This window comes from Oncorhynchus mykiss, chromosome 9 (assembly GCF_057628025.1).
Source record: "Oncorhynchus mykiss isolate SJ-2025 chromosome 9, ASM5762802v1, whole genome shotgun sequence".
NCBI classification, from domain to species: domain Eukaryota; kingdom Metazoa; phylum Chordata; class Actinopteri; order Salmoniformes; family Salmonidae; genus Oncorhynchus; species Oncorhynchus mykiss.
The window spans coordinates 31,691-46,194 of NC_143030.1; positions in this window are offsets into that span (position 1 = coordinate 31,691).

Below are 14,504 nucleotides of genomic sequence, written 5' to 3' on the forward strand. Positions count from 1 at the left end.
ATCACCTATCATAGGACCATGTAACAGCATAACTCTAGACCGTCCCCTCGCCCATACCCGGGCGCGAACCAGGGACCCTCTGCACACATCAACAACAGTCACCCACGAAGTATCGTTACCCATCGCTCCACAAAAGCCTCGGTCCTTGCAGAGCAAAGGGAACTACTACTTCAAGGGCTCAGAGCAAGTGACGTCACCGATTGAAACGCCATTTAGCGCGCACCACCGCTAACTAAGCTAGCCGTTTCACATCCGTTACATGTGTCACCACATTTCAATAAATACATGTTGTTATTCTTCCTGTAAACAACTAATCTCCCAACCTAGATAGGTTATTAGCAGAATACTGTCAATAAATTGTACAGATATTAATCTGAAAGGTATTTACCCCAAAACTGATCTGGGACCAGGCTAGCACTTTTGACTTCAATGGGACTTCCTGTTTTAATAAAGTTAAAAAAAAAAAAAACGGCCGTTGAGATGCTCGTTTTTTGGTCTGCTGGTGTCTAAGTAAGAAGTTGAACACTTTACAGTGGGATAAATCCTTTAGGGGTGGCACATTAGTTTCTGGAGGGCCGCGTTTCTGAGGGTTTTCGCTCCTCCCTTATACTTGATTGATCAATTAAGGTCATTGATTAGTTAGGGACTCCTTTCACCTGGTTGTCGAAAGGAAATAGAAAAAATATGCAGACAAAGGACACAGCCCACCAGGAATTAGAGACCCTGCTATAGGAACGGCTTCCCATCAGAGACAATGCTATGGGACCAGGTTCCCCTTAGAGACCCTGCTATAGGAACAGCTTCCCATCAGAGACAATGCTATGGGACCAGCTTCCCATTAGAGACAATGCTATGGGACCAGCTTCCCCTTAGAGACCCTGCTATAGGAACAGCTTCCCATCAGAGACAATGCTATGGGACCAGGTTCCCCTTAGAGACCCTGCTATAGGAACAGCTTCCCATCAGAGACAATGCTATGGGACCAGCTTCCCATTAGAGACAATGCTATGGGACCAGCTTCCCCTTAGAGACCCTGCTATAGGAACAGCTTCCCATCAGAGACAATGCTATGGGACCAGCTTCCCATTAGAGACAATGCTATGGGACCAGCTTCCCCTTAGAGACAATGCTATGGGAACAGTTTCCCCTTAGAGACAATGCTATGGGAACAGTTTCCCCTTAGAGACAATGCTATGGGACCAGCTTCCCATTAGAGACAATGCTATGGGACCAGCTTCCCCTTAGAGACAATGCTATGGGAACAGTTTCCCCTTAGAGACAATGCTATGGGAACAGTTTCCCCTTAGAGACAATGCTATGGGAACAGCTTCCCCTTAGAGACAATGCTATGGGAACAGCTTCCCCTTAGAGACAATGCTATGGGAACAGCTCCTTAGAGACCCTACAATAGGAACAGCTCCTTAGAGACTAGATACCCTACAATAGGAACAGCTCCTTCGAGACCCTGCTATAGGAACAGCTCCTTAGAGACTAGAGACCCTGCTATAGGAACAGCTCCTTAGAGACCCTGCTATAGGAACAGTTCCTTAGAGACCCTGCTATATTAACAGCTCCTTAGAGACCCTACAATAGGAACAGCTCCTTAGAGACTAGAGACCCTGCTATAGGAACAGCTCCTTAGAGACCCTGCTATAGGAACAGTTCCTTAGAGACCCTACAATAGGAACAGCTCCTTAGAGACTAGAACCCTACAATAGGAACAGCTCCTTAGAGACCCTGCTATAGGAACAGTTCCTTAGAGACCCTGCTATAGGAACAGCTCCTTAGAGACTAGAGACCCTGCTATAGGAACAGCTCCTTAGAGACTCTGCTATAGGAACAGCTCCTTAGAGACCCTGCTATAGGAACAGCTCCTTAGAGACCCTACAATAGGAACAGCTCCTTAGAGACTAGAGACCCTGCTATAGGAGCAGCTCCTTAGAGACCCTACAATAGGAACAGCTCCTTAGAGACTAGAGACCCTGCTATAGGAGCAGCTCCTTAGAGACCCTACAATAGGAACAGCTCCTTAGAGACCCTGCTATAGGAACAGCTCCTTAGAGACCCTGCTATAGGAACAGCTCCTTAGAGACCCTGCTATAGGAACAGTTCCTTAGAGACCCTGCTATAGGAACAGCTCCTTAGAGACTAGAGACCCTGCTATAGGAACAGCTCCTTAGAGACTCTGCTATAGGAACAGCTCCTTAGAGACCCTGCTATAGGAACAGCTCCTTAGAGACCCTACAATAGGAACAGCGCCTTAGAGACCCTGCTATAGGAGCAGCTCCTTAGAGACCCTGCTATAGGAACAGCTCCTTAGAGACCCTACTATAGGAACAGCTCCTTAGAGACCCTGCTATAGGAACAGCTCCTTAGAGACCCTGCAATAGGAACAGCTCCTTAGAGACTAGAGACCCTGCTATAGGAACAGCTCCTTAGAGACCCTGCTATAGGAACAGCTCCTTAGAGACCCTGCTATAGGAACAGCTTCCCATCAGAGACAATGCTATGGGACCAGCTTCCCATTAGAGACAATGCTATGGGACCAGCTTCCCCTTAGAGACCCTGCTATAGGAACAGCTTCCCATCAGAGACAATGCTATGGGACCAGGTTCCCCTTAGAGACCCTGCTATAGGAACAGCTTCCCATCAGAGACAATGCTATGGGACCAGCTTCCCATTAGAGACAATGCTATGGGACCAGCTTCCCCTTAGAGACCCTGCTATAGGAACAGCTTCCCATCAGAGACAATGCTATGGGACCAGCTTCCCATTAGAGACAATGCTATGGGACCAGCTTCCCCTTAGAGACCCTGCTATAGGAACAGCTTCCCATCAGAGACAATGCTATGGGACCAGCTTCCCATTAGAGACAATGCTATGGGACCAGCTTCCCCTTAGAGACAATGCTATGGGAACAGTTTCCCCTTAGAGACAATGCTATGGGAACAGTTTCCCCTTAGAGACAATGCTATGGGACCAGCTTCCCATTAGAGACAATGCTATGGGACCAGCTTCCCCTTAGAGACAATGCTATGGGAACAGTTTCCCCTTAGAGACAATGCTATGGGAACAGTTTCCCCTTAGAGACAATGCTATGGGAACAGCTTCCCCTTAGAGACAATGCTATGGGAACAGCTTCCCCTTAGAGACAATGCTATGGGAACAGCTCCTTAGAGACCCTACAATAGGAACAGCTCCTTAGAGACTAGATACCCTACAATAGGAACAGCTCCTTCGAGACCCTGCTATAGGAACAGCTCCTTAGAGACTAGAGACCCTGCTATAGGAACAGCTCCTTAGAGACCCTACAATAGGAACAGCTCCTTAGAGACCCTGCTATAGGAACAGTTCCTTAGAGACCCTGCTATATTAACAGCTCCTTAGAGACCCTACAATAGGAACAGCTCCTTAGAGACTAGAGACCCTGCTATAGGAACAGCTCCTTAGAGACCCTGCTATAGGAACAGTTCCTTAGAGACCCTACAATAGGAACAGCTCCTTAGAGACTAGAACCCTACAATAGGAACAGCTCCTTAGAGACCCTGCTATAGGAACAGTTCCTTAGAGACCCTGCTATAGGAACAGCTCCTTAGAGACTAGAGACCCTGCTATAGGAACAGCTCCTTAGAGACTCTGCTATAGGAACAGCTCCTTAGAGACCCTGCTATAGGAACAGCTCCTTAGAGACCCTACAATAGGAACAGCTCCTTAGAGACTAGAGACCCTGCTATAGGAGCAGCTCCTTAGAGACCCTACAATAGGAACAGCTCCTTAGAGACTAGAGACCCTGCTATAGGAGCAGCTCCTTAGAGACCCTACAATAGGAACAGCTCCTTAGAGACCCTGCTATAGGAACAGCTCCTTAGAGACCCTGCTATAGGAACAGCTCCTTAGAGACCCTGCTATAGGAACAGTTCCTTAGAGACCCTGCTATAGGAACAGCTCCTTAGAGACTAGAGACCCTGCTATAGGAACAGCTCCTTAGAGACTCTGCTATAGGAACAGCTCCTTAGAGACCATGCTATAGGAACAGCTCCTTAGAGACCCTACAATAGGAACAGCGCCTTAGAGACCCTGCTATAGGAGCAGCTCCTTAGAGACCCTGCTATAGGAACAGCTCCTTAGAGACCCTACTATAGGAACAGCTCCTTAGAGACCCTGCTATAGGAACAGCTCCTTAGAGACCCTGCAATAGGAACAGCTCCTTAGAGACTAGAGACCCTGCTATAGGAACAGCTCCTTAGAGACCCTGCTATAGGAACAGCTCCTTAGAGACCCTGCTATAGGAACAGCTCCTTAGAGACTCTACAATATGAACAGCTCCTTAGAGACCCTGCTATAGGAACAGCTCCTTAGAGACCCTGCTATAGGAACAGCTCCTTAGAGACTAGAGACCCTGCTATAGGAACAACTCCTTAGAGACCCTGCTATAGGAACAGCTCCTTAGAGACTAGAGACCCTGCTATAGGAACAGCTCCTTAGAGACCCTTCTATAGGAACAGCTCCTTAGAGACCCTACAATAGGAACAGCTCCTTAGAGACCCTGCTATAGGAACAGCTCTTTAGAGACCCTGCTATAGGAACAGCTCCTTAGAGACCTTGCAATAGGAACAGCTCCTTAGAGACCCTACAATAGGAACAGCTGCTTAGAGACCCTGCTATAGGAACAGCTTTTTAGAGACCAGCTTCCCCTTGCATCTCTCTGAGCTTAACACTAGCTAGTTAGCAGTGTGAAATGACTAGCCAGTTAGCGGTGTGAAATGACTAGCCAGTTAGCGGTGTGAAATGACTAGCCAGTTAGCGGTGTGAAATGACTAGCCAGTTAGCGGTGTGCTAGTAGCATTCAATCGGTGACGTCACTCGCTCTGAGACCTAGTTGTTTCCTTTACTCCACATGGGGAGCGATAGACAGGTAATTCTTTGTGGGTGATGGTTGCTGATGAGTTCAAAGGATCCCTGGTTTGAGCCCAGGTGGTGGCAATGAAGCAGTACTGTTACACTAGAACAGTTTGGTTTGGTGAGCATGTACTTCCACCTTGTGGTCATTCATTAGTCCTACACACACTGTTGCTTCTACTGGTTTAAATTGAACCTTTCTTTAACTAGGCAAGTCAGTTAAGAGTTTACTCCCTGTGTAACTCTGTGTTGTCTGTTCACACTGCAATGCTTTATCTTGGCCAGGTCGCAGTTGCAAATGAGAGCTTGTTCTCAACAAGCCTACCTGGTTTAATAAAGGTGAAATAAAATAAAGAACAAATTCTTATTTACAATGACTGCCTATACCGGCCAAACTCGGACGATACTGGGACAATTGCGTGCCGCCTTATGGGACGGCCGGTTGCAATACAGCCTGGATTCAGCCTGGATTCGAACCAGAGTGTCTGTAGTGACACCTCTAGCACTGAGCTGAAGTGCCTTAGACCGCTGCGCTACTCGGGAGTCACATTTAATGACAGAATAGTTTTTTGGTATAGTTGACCGAAAAGCGATCTATTGCAGCCAACTCAAGCCACAGAGTCTGCCATAGCTTAGACTACTCGTTTGATTGGGGTATTTTATCAACGCGCAGTAGTGATGCCAGAAGAATCTGTTTACATTGCAGTCGGCAGCTTTCCATCTTTATCTAGAGAGAACGGTACGTGACGAGAACATTCTAATCACACTTCCTTATGACATTCAAAACAAAATGAACCTAGAACAAATTAAATAAGGACATTGAATTATCATTGTCCATTGGCTTTGTTACAAATGGCTCCCTAATCCCTACATAGTGCACCACTTTTCACTGAAACCTATAGGCCCCAGGTATAAGTAGTGCGCTATATACAGAGCCATTTCGGGCTACATGGCAGCCCGCTGATGTCCAGGGAATTGGAAGAATGAGCACAATTCTCAGAACAATTATTCAGTACATTTAACAACCTAAAATGAACAGTTTAAAACACATGCTACTATCAAAAGCGCACAGTCGTGAATGTTTGAGTCATTTCAATCAGACATATCAGAAGAAGCTATGTAAACGTTGCAGTCAACTGCTTCATGTTTACTGTAAAGGACGTTTGTGGTACATGTGTGGCGAGTACCGCTTTCCTCCTGATTCCGCTGAAACTCTGAACCCCGCTCTGCCTACCTAAACACAACGTGACCCGTCCGTCCTCCTGAAGAGTCTCTACCCCGTCGCGCCCTTAGCCTTCTTCAACTAGGCGCAACACGTCAGGCCGAGGAAGGAGTTTCAAAAGCTACTCATCTGCTATATACGATTTATATGTACTATTTATTTCCCTTAACTAAATATTACTCTCATCACCTGGTTTATTATTAGGCAATGACCCACCTTTGTGACCCAAATAAATCAAGTTCTACATCAAGTTCTACAGTACATTTTCCCCAGTCTCCCTGTGACAGAGTTTTATCAACAGCTAACATATATTAGTAGTATAGGGTTTTGTGTATTGTTGTATTAGTAGTATAGGGCTGTGTGTGTAGTTGTATTAGTAATTTAGGGCTGTATGTGTTGTTGTATTAGTACTTTAGGGCTGTGTGTGTAGTTGTATTAGTAGTATGTGTAGTTGTATTAGTAGTATGGGGCTGTGTGTGTAGTTGTATTAGTAATTTAGGGCTGTGTGTGTAGTTGTATTAGTAGTATATGTAGTTGTATTAGTAGTATATGTAGTTGTATTAGTAGTATGTGTAGTTGTATTAGTAGTATGGGGCTGTGTGTGTAGTTGTATTAGTAGTATGGGGCTGTGTGTGTAGTTGTATTAGTAGTATGGGGCTGTGTGTGTAGTTGTATTAGTAATTTAGGGCTGTGTGTGTAGTTGTATTAGTAGAATGTGTAGTTGTATTAGTAGCATGGGGCTGTATGTGTAGTTGTATTAGTAGTATATGTAGTTGTATTAGTAGCATCGGGCTGTGTGTGTAGTTGTATTAGTAGTATGGGGCTGTATGTGTAGTTGTATTAGTAGTATATGTAGTTGTATTAGTAGCATCGGGCTGTGTGTGTAGTTGTATTAGTAGCATGGGGCTGTGTTTGTAGTTGTATTAGTAGTGTTATTGTGTCACCTTAATAACGATGTTGTGTTTGTCCTCTTTAACTCTATCTAGGTTACGATGAGTAAACAATCCCAATTGTTTCAGAAAGTTTGATGTGATAGTTTTGTTGTCATCAGGTCGTCCTCAAGGCTGGAACATCGGGTCCTGTGCTCCAAGGGAATGGAGACCTCAGAACCAAAACAATGAGGTCCTTGATCCCATTGCAGTTAGATACCCCTCTTCAGGCTTGACATTGAAATGATTGAACATGTCTGGTGTAATATGACATCGACGACTGAACTGTTCAGTTTGACGCATTCAGTACTTATGAACTGCAATACACTCACTGAACATCTTGGTGTTTATTCACGAAGAGTCTCAGAGTAGAAGATCTGGGCCCTTATTCACAAAGAGTCTCAGAGTAGAAGATCTGGGCCCTTATTCACAAAGAGTCTCAGAGTAGAAGATCTGGGCCCTTATTCACAAAGAGTCTCAGAGTATGTTATCTGGGCCCTTATTTACCTTAGCCTCTCCCGGAGACCATTGAGGAGTTGCAAATTTAAGCCAAGGGACAAAACGGGGTAAAAAAAACAATAAGCTTGTGGCCAAACAACCCTGACACACCTGGTCATAGTCTGGCCTGGTTAGCGGGAGGCCGCTTGGAAATTCTTTTTTTTTTAAATAACTTGCCAATTTATTAATCACTACATTAAGCAAACATTAGATAGTCAATCCAGAGATTCTTACCTTTGCCTCGATTCAGCAGTCTCGTCCAGATCATCATGGTATTTGTAGTTATTTATGATAGCCTCATTAGCAGCTAATTAGCATAATTAGCATAAAGTCACCTTGTCAAATAGGGATTTACATGGTTATCAAAATGTTATGTAATTTTTTTTTACATAAAATAATGAAACAGCCTTTATTTTAAGTGTTTCTAAAATCCCCTATGGCGAAAAATGAATGGTGGAAAAATTATTGGTACCATTTCCCTGTTCGACCGCTAGGTCTTATGGGTATTATGACTCATACTGTGGTACTCTATGGAACGCTGTCGTTTGCCTTGAAGAGGCAGGTGCAGTGTGTTCTGTGTGGTGCATAGGTTGGGTTTATCAAATTTACACGTCGCAAAAAAGTCTACAGCATTATCGCACAAAATGCCACGCAGCATCATCTGGATATGTCAGCAACAAAAGTTCAACATTCACCTTCTGCGACCATTTCTGTCAAACCGTCTACACATAAATCCCATTTAAGCAACACACATAAAGCAACGCAGCTTCCATTGGAAATGAATGTATTTGAGGTGTGCAGAAACGCAATGACCTGACGCCGCCGTTGTGATCGAGTCATTATGCACCAAACGTTATTCATAGACGGCTTTAAATAAATATTGGCAGGTGAATGTTGAACTTTTGTTGAGCACATACTGTGTACCATATTGCGCAATGAAGCGGTGTGATCAAGGAGTTGCACAAACGCGACTTCCTGTCGTTTTTTTCCTTCAGGAGGGGTTGGTTATAGGCTACAATGCAGCTATTTACATGTTTTACACAAAATACTTTTGTCGACATGTTCGTACAAACTTTGTGGTCAGTATTGCAAACGTAATAACGATTTAATGTTCTTCTCAGCTGCTGAGTTACATGCAACTATTTACTCTCGCCAAGATATTAGCATATATGGCAAAACTATGGCGCCGGGCGATACAAAACGATCCCGCCCCAGTGTCAGACTCTTTTCACCGGTCTTCATAGTTGCTCGGCCCCCTGAAACTTTAGTGAGCCCAGAGGTGGAACACAAACAAGCAGTCTAATTAGCGATGACATGTCCGTTATTCATCGTCACTACAAACATTGGCTAAGCTGTGCAGGAGTCAGTCAAGTAGTGGTATCTTTTCAGGAACTAAGATTGTGACAGCAACTATAAAGATGACCCAAAACATCATCACAAAACAAAAAGGGGCCAAAGTTTGTTCAACTGCAGAATCCGTTAGGACAGACAGATAGGTTGTAGCCCTCAGAATATATACACTGCTCAAAAATATAAAGGGAAAACTAAAATAACACATCCTAGATCTGAATGAATGAAATATTCTCATGAAATACTTTTTTCTTTACATAGTTGAATGTGCCGACGACAAAATCACACAAAAATGATCAATGGAAATAAAATGTATCAACCCATGGAGGTCTGGATTTGGAGTCACACTCAAAATTAAAGTGGAAAACCACACTAGCTAACGTTAAGGTTAGGGTTGGGGGAAGGGTTAGCTAACATTAAGGTTAGGGTTGGGGGAAGGGTTAGCTAACATTAAGGTTAGGGTTGGGGGAAGGGTTAGCTAACATTAAGGTTGTGGTTGGGGGAAGGGTTAGCTAACATTAAGGTTAGGGTTGGGGGAAGGGTTAGCTAACATTAAGGTTAGGGTTGGGGGAAGGGTTAGCTAACATTAAGGTTAGGGTTGGGGGAAGGGTTAGCTAACATTAAGGTTGGGGTTGGGGGAAGGGTTAGCTAACATTAAGGTTAGGGTTGGGGGAAGGGTTAGCTAACATTAAGGTTAGGGGAAGGGTTAGCTAACATTAAGGTTGGGGTTGGGGGAAGGGTTAGCTAACATTAAGGTTAGGGTTGGGGGAAGGGTTAGCTAACATTAAGGTTATGGTTGGGGGAAGGGTTAGCTAACATGAAGGTTAGGGGAAGGGTTAGCTAACATTAAGGTTAGGGTTGGGGGAAGGGTTAGATAAAATAAAGGTTGGGGTTGGGGGAAGGGTTGGCTAACATTAAGGTTAGGGTTGGGGGAAGGGTTAGCTAGCATTAAGATTAGGGTTGGGGGAAGGGTTAGCTAACATTAAGGTTGGGGTTGGGGGAAGGGTTAGCTAACATTAAGGTTGGGGGAAGGGTTAGCTAACATTAAGGTTAGGGTTGGGGGAAGGGTAAGCTAACATTAAGGTTAGGGTTGGGGGAAGGGTTAGCTAACATTAAGGTTAGGGGAAGGGTTAGCTAACATTAAGGTTGGGGTTGGGGCAAGGGTTACCTAACATTAAGGTTAGGGGAAGGGTTAGCTAACATTAAGGTTGGGGTTGGGGGAAGGGTTAGCTAACATTAAGGTTAGGGTTGGGGGAAGGGTTAGCTAACATTAAGGTTATGGTTGGGGGAAGGGTTAGCTAACATGAAGGTTAGGGGAAGGGTTAGCTAACATTAAGGTTAGGGTTGGGGGAAGGGTTAGATAAAATAAAGGTTGGGGTTGGGGGAAGGGTTAGCTAACATTAAGGTTAGGGTTGGGGGAAGGGTTAGCTAACATTAAGATTAGGGTTGGGGGAAGGGTTAGCTAACATTAAGGTTGGGGTTGGGGGAAGGGTTAGCTAACATTAAGGTTGGGGGAAGGGTTAGCTAACATTAAGGTTGGGTTTGGGGGAAGGGTTAGCTAACATTAAGGTTAGGGTTGGGGGAAGGGTTAGCTAACATTAAGGTTAGGGTTGGGGGAAGGGTTAGCTAACATTAAGGTTAGGGTTGGGGGAAGGGTTAGCTAACATTAAGGTTAGGGTTGGGGGAAGGGTTAGCTAACATTAAGGTTAGGGGAAGGGTTAGCTAACATTAAGGTTGGGGTTGGGGCAAGGGATACCTAACATTAAGGTTAGGGGAAGGGTTAGCTAACATTAAGGTTAGGGTTGGGGGAAGGGTTAGATAAAATAAAGGTTGGGGTTGGGGGAAGGGTTAGCTAACATTAAGGTTAGGGTTGGGGGAAGGGTTAGCTAACATTAAGGTTATGGTTGGGGGAAGGGTTAGCTAACATGAAGGTTAGGGGAAGGGTTAGCTAACATTAAGGTTAGGGTTGGGGGAAGGGTTAGATAAAATAAAGGTTGGGGTTGGGGGAAGGGTTAGCTAACATTTAGGTTAGGGTTGGGGGAAGGGTTAGCTAACATTAAGGTTAGGGTTGGGGGAAGGGTTAGCTAACATTAAGGTTAGGGGAAGGGTTAGCTGACATTAAGGTTGGGGGAAGGGTTAGCTGACATTAAGATTGGGGTTGGGGGAAGGGTTGGCTAACATTAAGGTTAGGGTTGGGGGAAGGGATAGCTAACATTAAGGTTAGGGTTGGGGGAAGGGTTAGCTAACATTAAGGTTAGGGTTGGGGGAAGGGTTAGCTAACATTAAGGTTAGGGTTGGGGGAAGGGTTAGCTAACATTAAGGTTAGGGTTGGGGGAAGGGTTAGCTAACATTAAGGTTGGGGTTGGGGGAATGGTTAGCTAACATTAAGGTTAGGGTTGGGGGAAGGGTTAGCTAACATTAAGGTTAGGGTTGGGGGAAGGGTTAGCTAACATTAAGATTAGGGTTGGGGGAAGGGTTAGCTAACATTAAGGTTAGGGTTGGGGGAAGGGTTAGCTAACATTAAGGTTAGGGGAAGGGTTGGCTGACATTAAGGTTGGGGTTGGGGGAAGGGTTAGCTCACATTAAGATTGGGGTTGGGGGAAGGGTTGGCTAACATTAAGGTTGGGGTTAGGGGAAGGGTTAGCTAACATTAAGGTTGGGGTTGGGGGAAGGGTTAGCTAACATTAAGGTTAGGATTGGGGGAAGGGTTAGCTAACATTAAGGTTATGGTTGGGGGAAGGGTTAGCTAACATGAAGGTTAGGGGAAGGGTTAGCTAACATTAAGGTTAGGGTTGGGGGAAGGGTTAGATAAAATAAAGGTTGGGGTTGGGGGAAGGGTTAGCTAACATTTAGGTTAGGGTTGGGGGAAGGGTTAGCTAACATTAAGATTAGGGTTGGGGGAAGGGTTAGCTAACATTAAGGTTGGGGTTGGGGGAAGGGTTAGCTAACATTAAGGTTGGGGGAAGGGTTAGCTAACATTAAGGTTAGGGTTGGGGGAAGGGTTAGCTAACATTAAGGTTAGGGGAAGGGTTAGCTGACATTAAGGTTGGGGGAAGGGTTAGCTGACATTAAGATTGGGGTTGGGGGAAGGGTTGGCTAACATTAAGGTTAGGTTTGGGGAAGGGTTAGCTAACATTAAGGTTGGGGTTGGGGGAATGGTTAGCTAACATTAAGGTTAGGGTTGGGGGAAGGGTTAGCTAACATTAAGGTTAGGGTTGGGGAAGGGTTAGCTAACATTAAGATTAGGGTTGGGGGAAGGGTTAGCTAACATTAAGGTTAGGGTTGGGGGAATGGTTAGCTAACATTAAGGTTAGGGGAAGGGTTGGCTGACATTAAGGTTGGGGTTGGGGGAAGGGTTAGCTCACATTAAGATTGGGGTTGGGGGAAGGGTTGGCTAACATTAAGGTTGGGGTTAGGGGAAGGGTTAGCTAACATTAAGGTTGGGGTTGGGGTAAGGGTTAGCTAACATTAAGGTTAGGGTTGGGGGAAGGGTTAGCTAACATTAAGGTTGGGGTTGGGGGAATGGTTAGCTAACATTAAGGTTAGGGTTGGTGGAAGGGTTAGCTAACATTAAGGTTAGGGTTGGGGGAAGGGTTAGCTAACATTAAGGTTAGGGAAAGGGTTAGCTAACATTAAGGTTGGGGTTGGGGGAAGGGTTAGCTAACATTAAGGTTATGGTTGGGGGAAGGGTTAGCTAACATGAAGGTTAGGGGAAGGGTTAGCTAACATTAAGGTTAGGGTTGGGGGAAGGGTTAGCTAACATTAAGGTTGGGGTTGGGGGAAGGGTTAGCTAACATGAAGGTTAGGGGAAGGGTTAGCTAACATTAAGGTTGGGGTTGGGGGAATGGTTAGCTAACATTAAGGTTAGGGTTGGGGGAAGGGTTAGCTAACATTAAGGTTAGGGTTGGGGGAAGGGTTAGCTAACATTAAGATTAGGGCTGGGGGAAGGGTTAGCTAACATTAAGGTTAGGGTTGGGGGAAGGGTTAGCTAACATTAAGGTTAGGGGAAGGGTTGGCTGACATTAAGGTTGGGGTTGGGGGAAGGGTTAGCTCACATTAAGATTGGGGTTGGGGGAAGGGTTGGCTAACATTAAGGTTGGGGTTAGGGGAAGGGTTAGCTAACATTAAGGTTGGGGTTGGGGGAAGGGTTAGCTAACATTAAGGTTAGGGTTGGGGGAAGGGTTAGCTAACATTAAGGTTGGGGTTGGGGGAATGGTTAGCTAACATTAAGGTTAGGGTTGGGGGAAGGGTTAGCTATTATTAAGGTTAGGGTTGGGGGAAGGGTTAGCTAACATTAAGGTTAGGGAAAGGGTTAGCTAACATTAAGGTTAGGGTTGGGGGAAGGGTTAGCTAACATTAAGGTTAGGGTTGGGGGAAGGGTTAGCTAACATTAAGGTTGTGGTTGGGGGAAGGGTTAGCTAACATTAAGGTTAGGGTTGGGGGATGGGTTAGCTAACATTAAGGTTGGGTTTGGGGGAAGGGTTAGCTAACATTAAGGTTAGGGTTGGGGGAAGGGTTAGCTAACAATAAGGTTAGGGTTGGGGGAAGGGTTCACTAACATTAAGGTTAGGGTTGGGGGAAGGGTTAGCTAACATTAAGGTTGTGGTTGGGGGAAGGGTTAGCTAACATTAAGGTTAGGGTTGGGGGATGGGTTAGCTAACATTAAGGTTGGGGTTGGGGGAAGGGTTAGCTAACATTAAGGTTAGGGTTGGGGGAAGGGTTATCTAACATTAAGGTTAGGGTTGGGGGAAGGGTTAGCTAACATTAAGGTTAGGGTTGGGGGAAGGGTTAGCTAACATTAAGGTTAGGGTTGGGGGAAGGGTTAGCTAACATTAAGGTTAGGGTTGGGGGAAGGGTTAACTAACATTAAGGTTAGGGTTGGGGGAAGGGTTAGCTAACATTAAGGTTGTGGTTGGGGGAAGGGTTAGCTAACATTAAGGTTAGGGTTGGGGGAAGGGTTAGCTAACATTAAGGTTAGGGTTGGGGGAAGGTTTAACTAACATTAAGGTTAGGGTTGGGGGAAGGGTTAGCTAACATTAAGGTTGTGGTTGGGGGAAGGGTTAGCTAACATTAAGGTTAGGGTTGGGGTAAGGGTTAGCTAACATTAAGGTTAGGGTTGGGGGAAGGGTTTGCTAACATTAAGGTTGTGGTTGGGGGAAGGGTTAGGTAACAATAAGGTTAGGGTTGGGGGAAGGGTTAGCTAACATTAAGGTTGGGGTTGGGGGAAGGGTTAGCTAACATTAAGGTTAGGGTTGGGGGAAGGGTTAGCTAACATTAAGGTTAGGGTTGGGGGAAGGGTTAGCTAACATTACGTTTAGGGTTGGGGGAAGGGTTAGCTAACATTAAGGTTAGGGTTGTGGGAAGGGTTAGCTAACATTAAGGTTAGGGTTGGGGGAAGGGTTAGCTAACATTAAGGTTGTGGTTGGGGGAAGGGTTAGCTAACATTAAGGTTAGGGTTGGGGGAAGGGTTAGCTAACATTAAGATTAGGGCTGGGGGAAGGGTTAGCTAACATTAAGGTTAGGGTTGGGGGAAGGGTTAGCTAACATTAAGGTTGGGGTTGGGGGAAGGGTTAGCTAACATGAAGGTTAGGGGAAGGGTTAGCTAA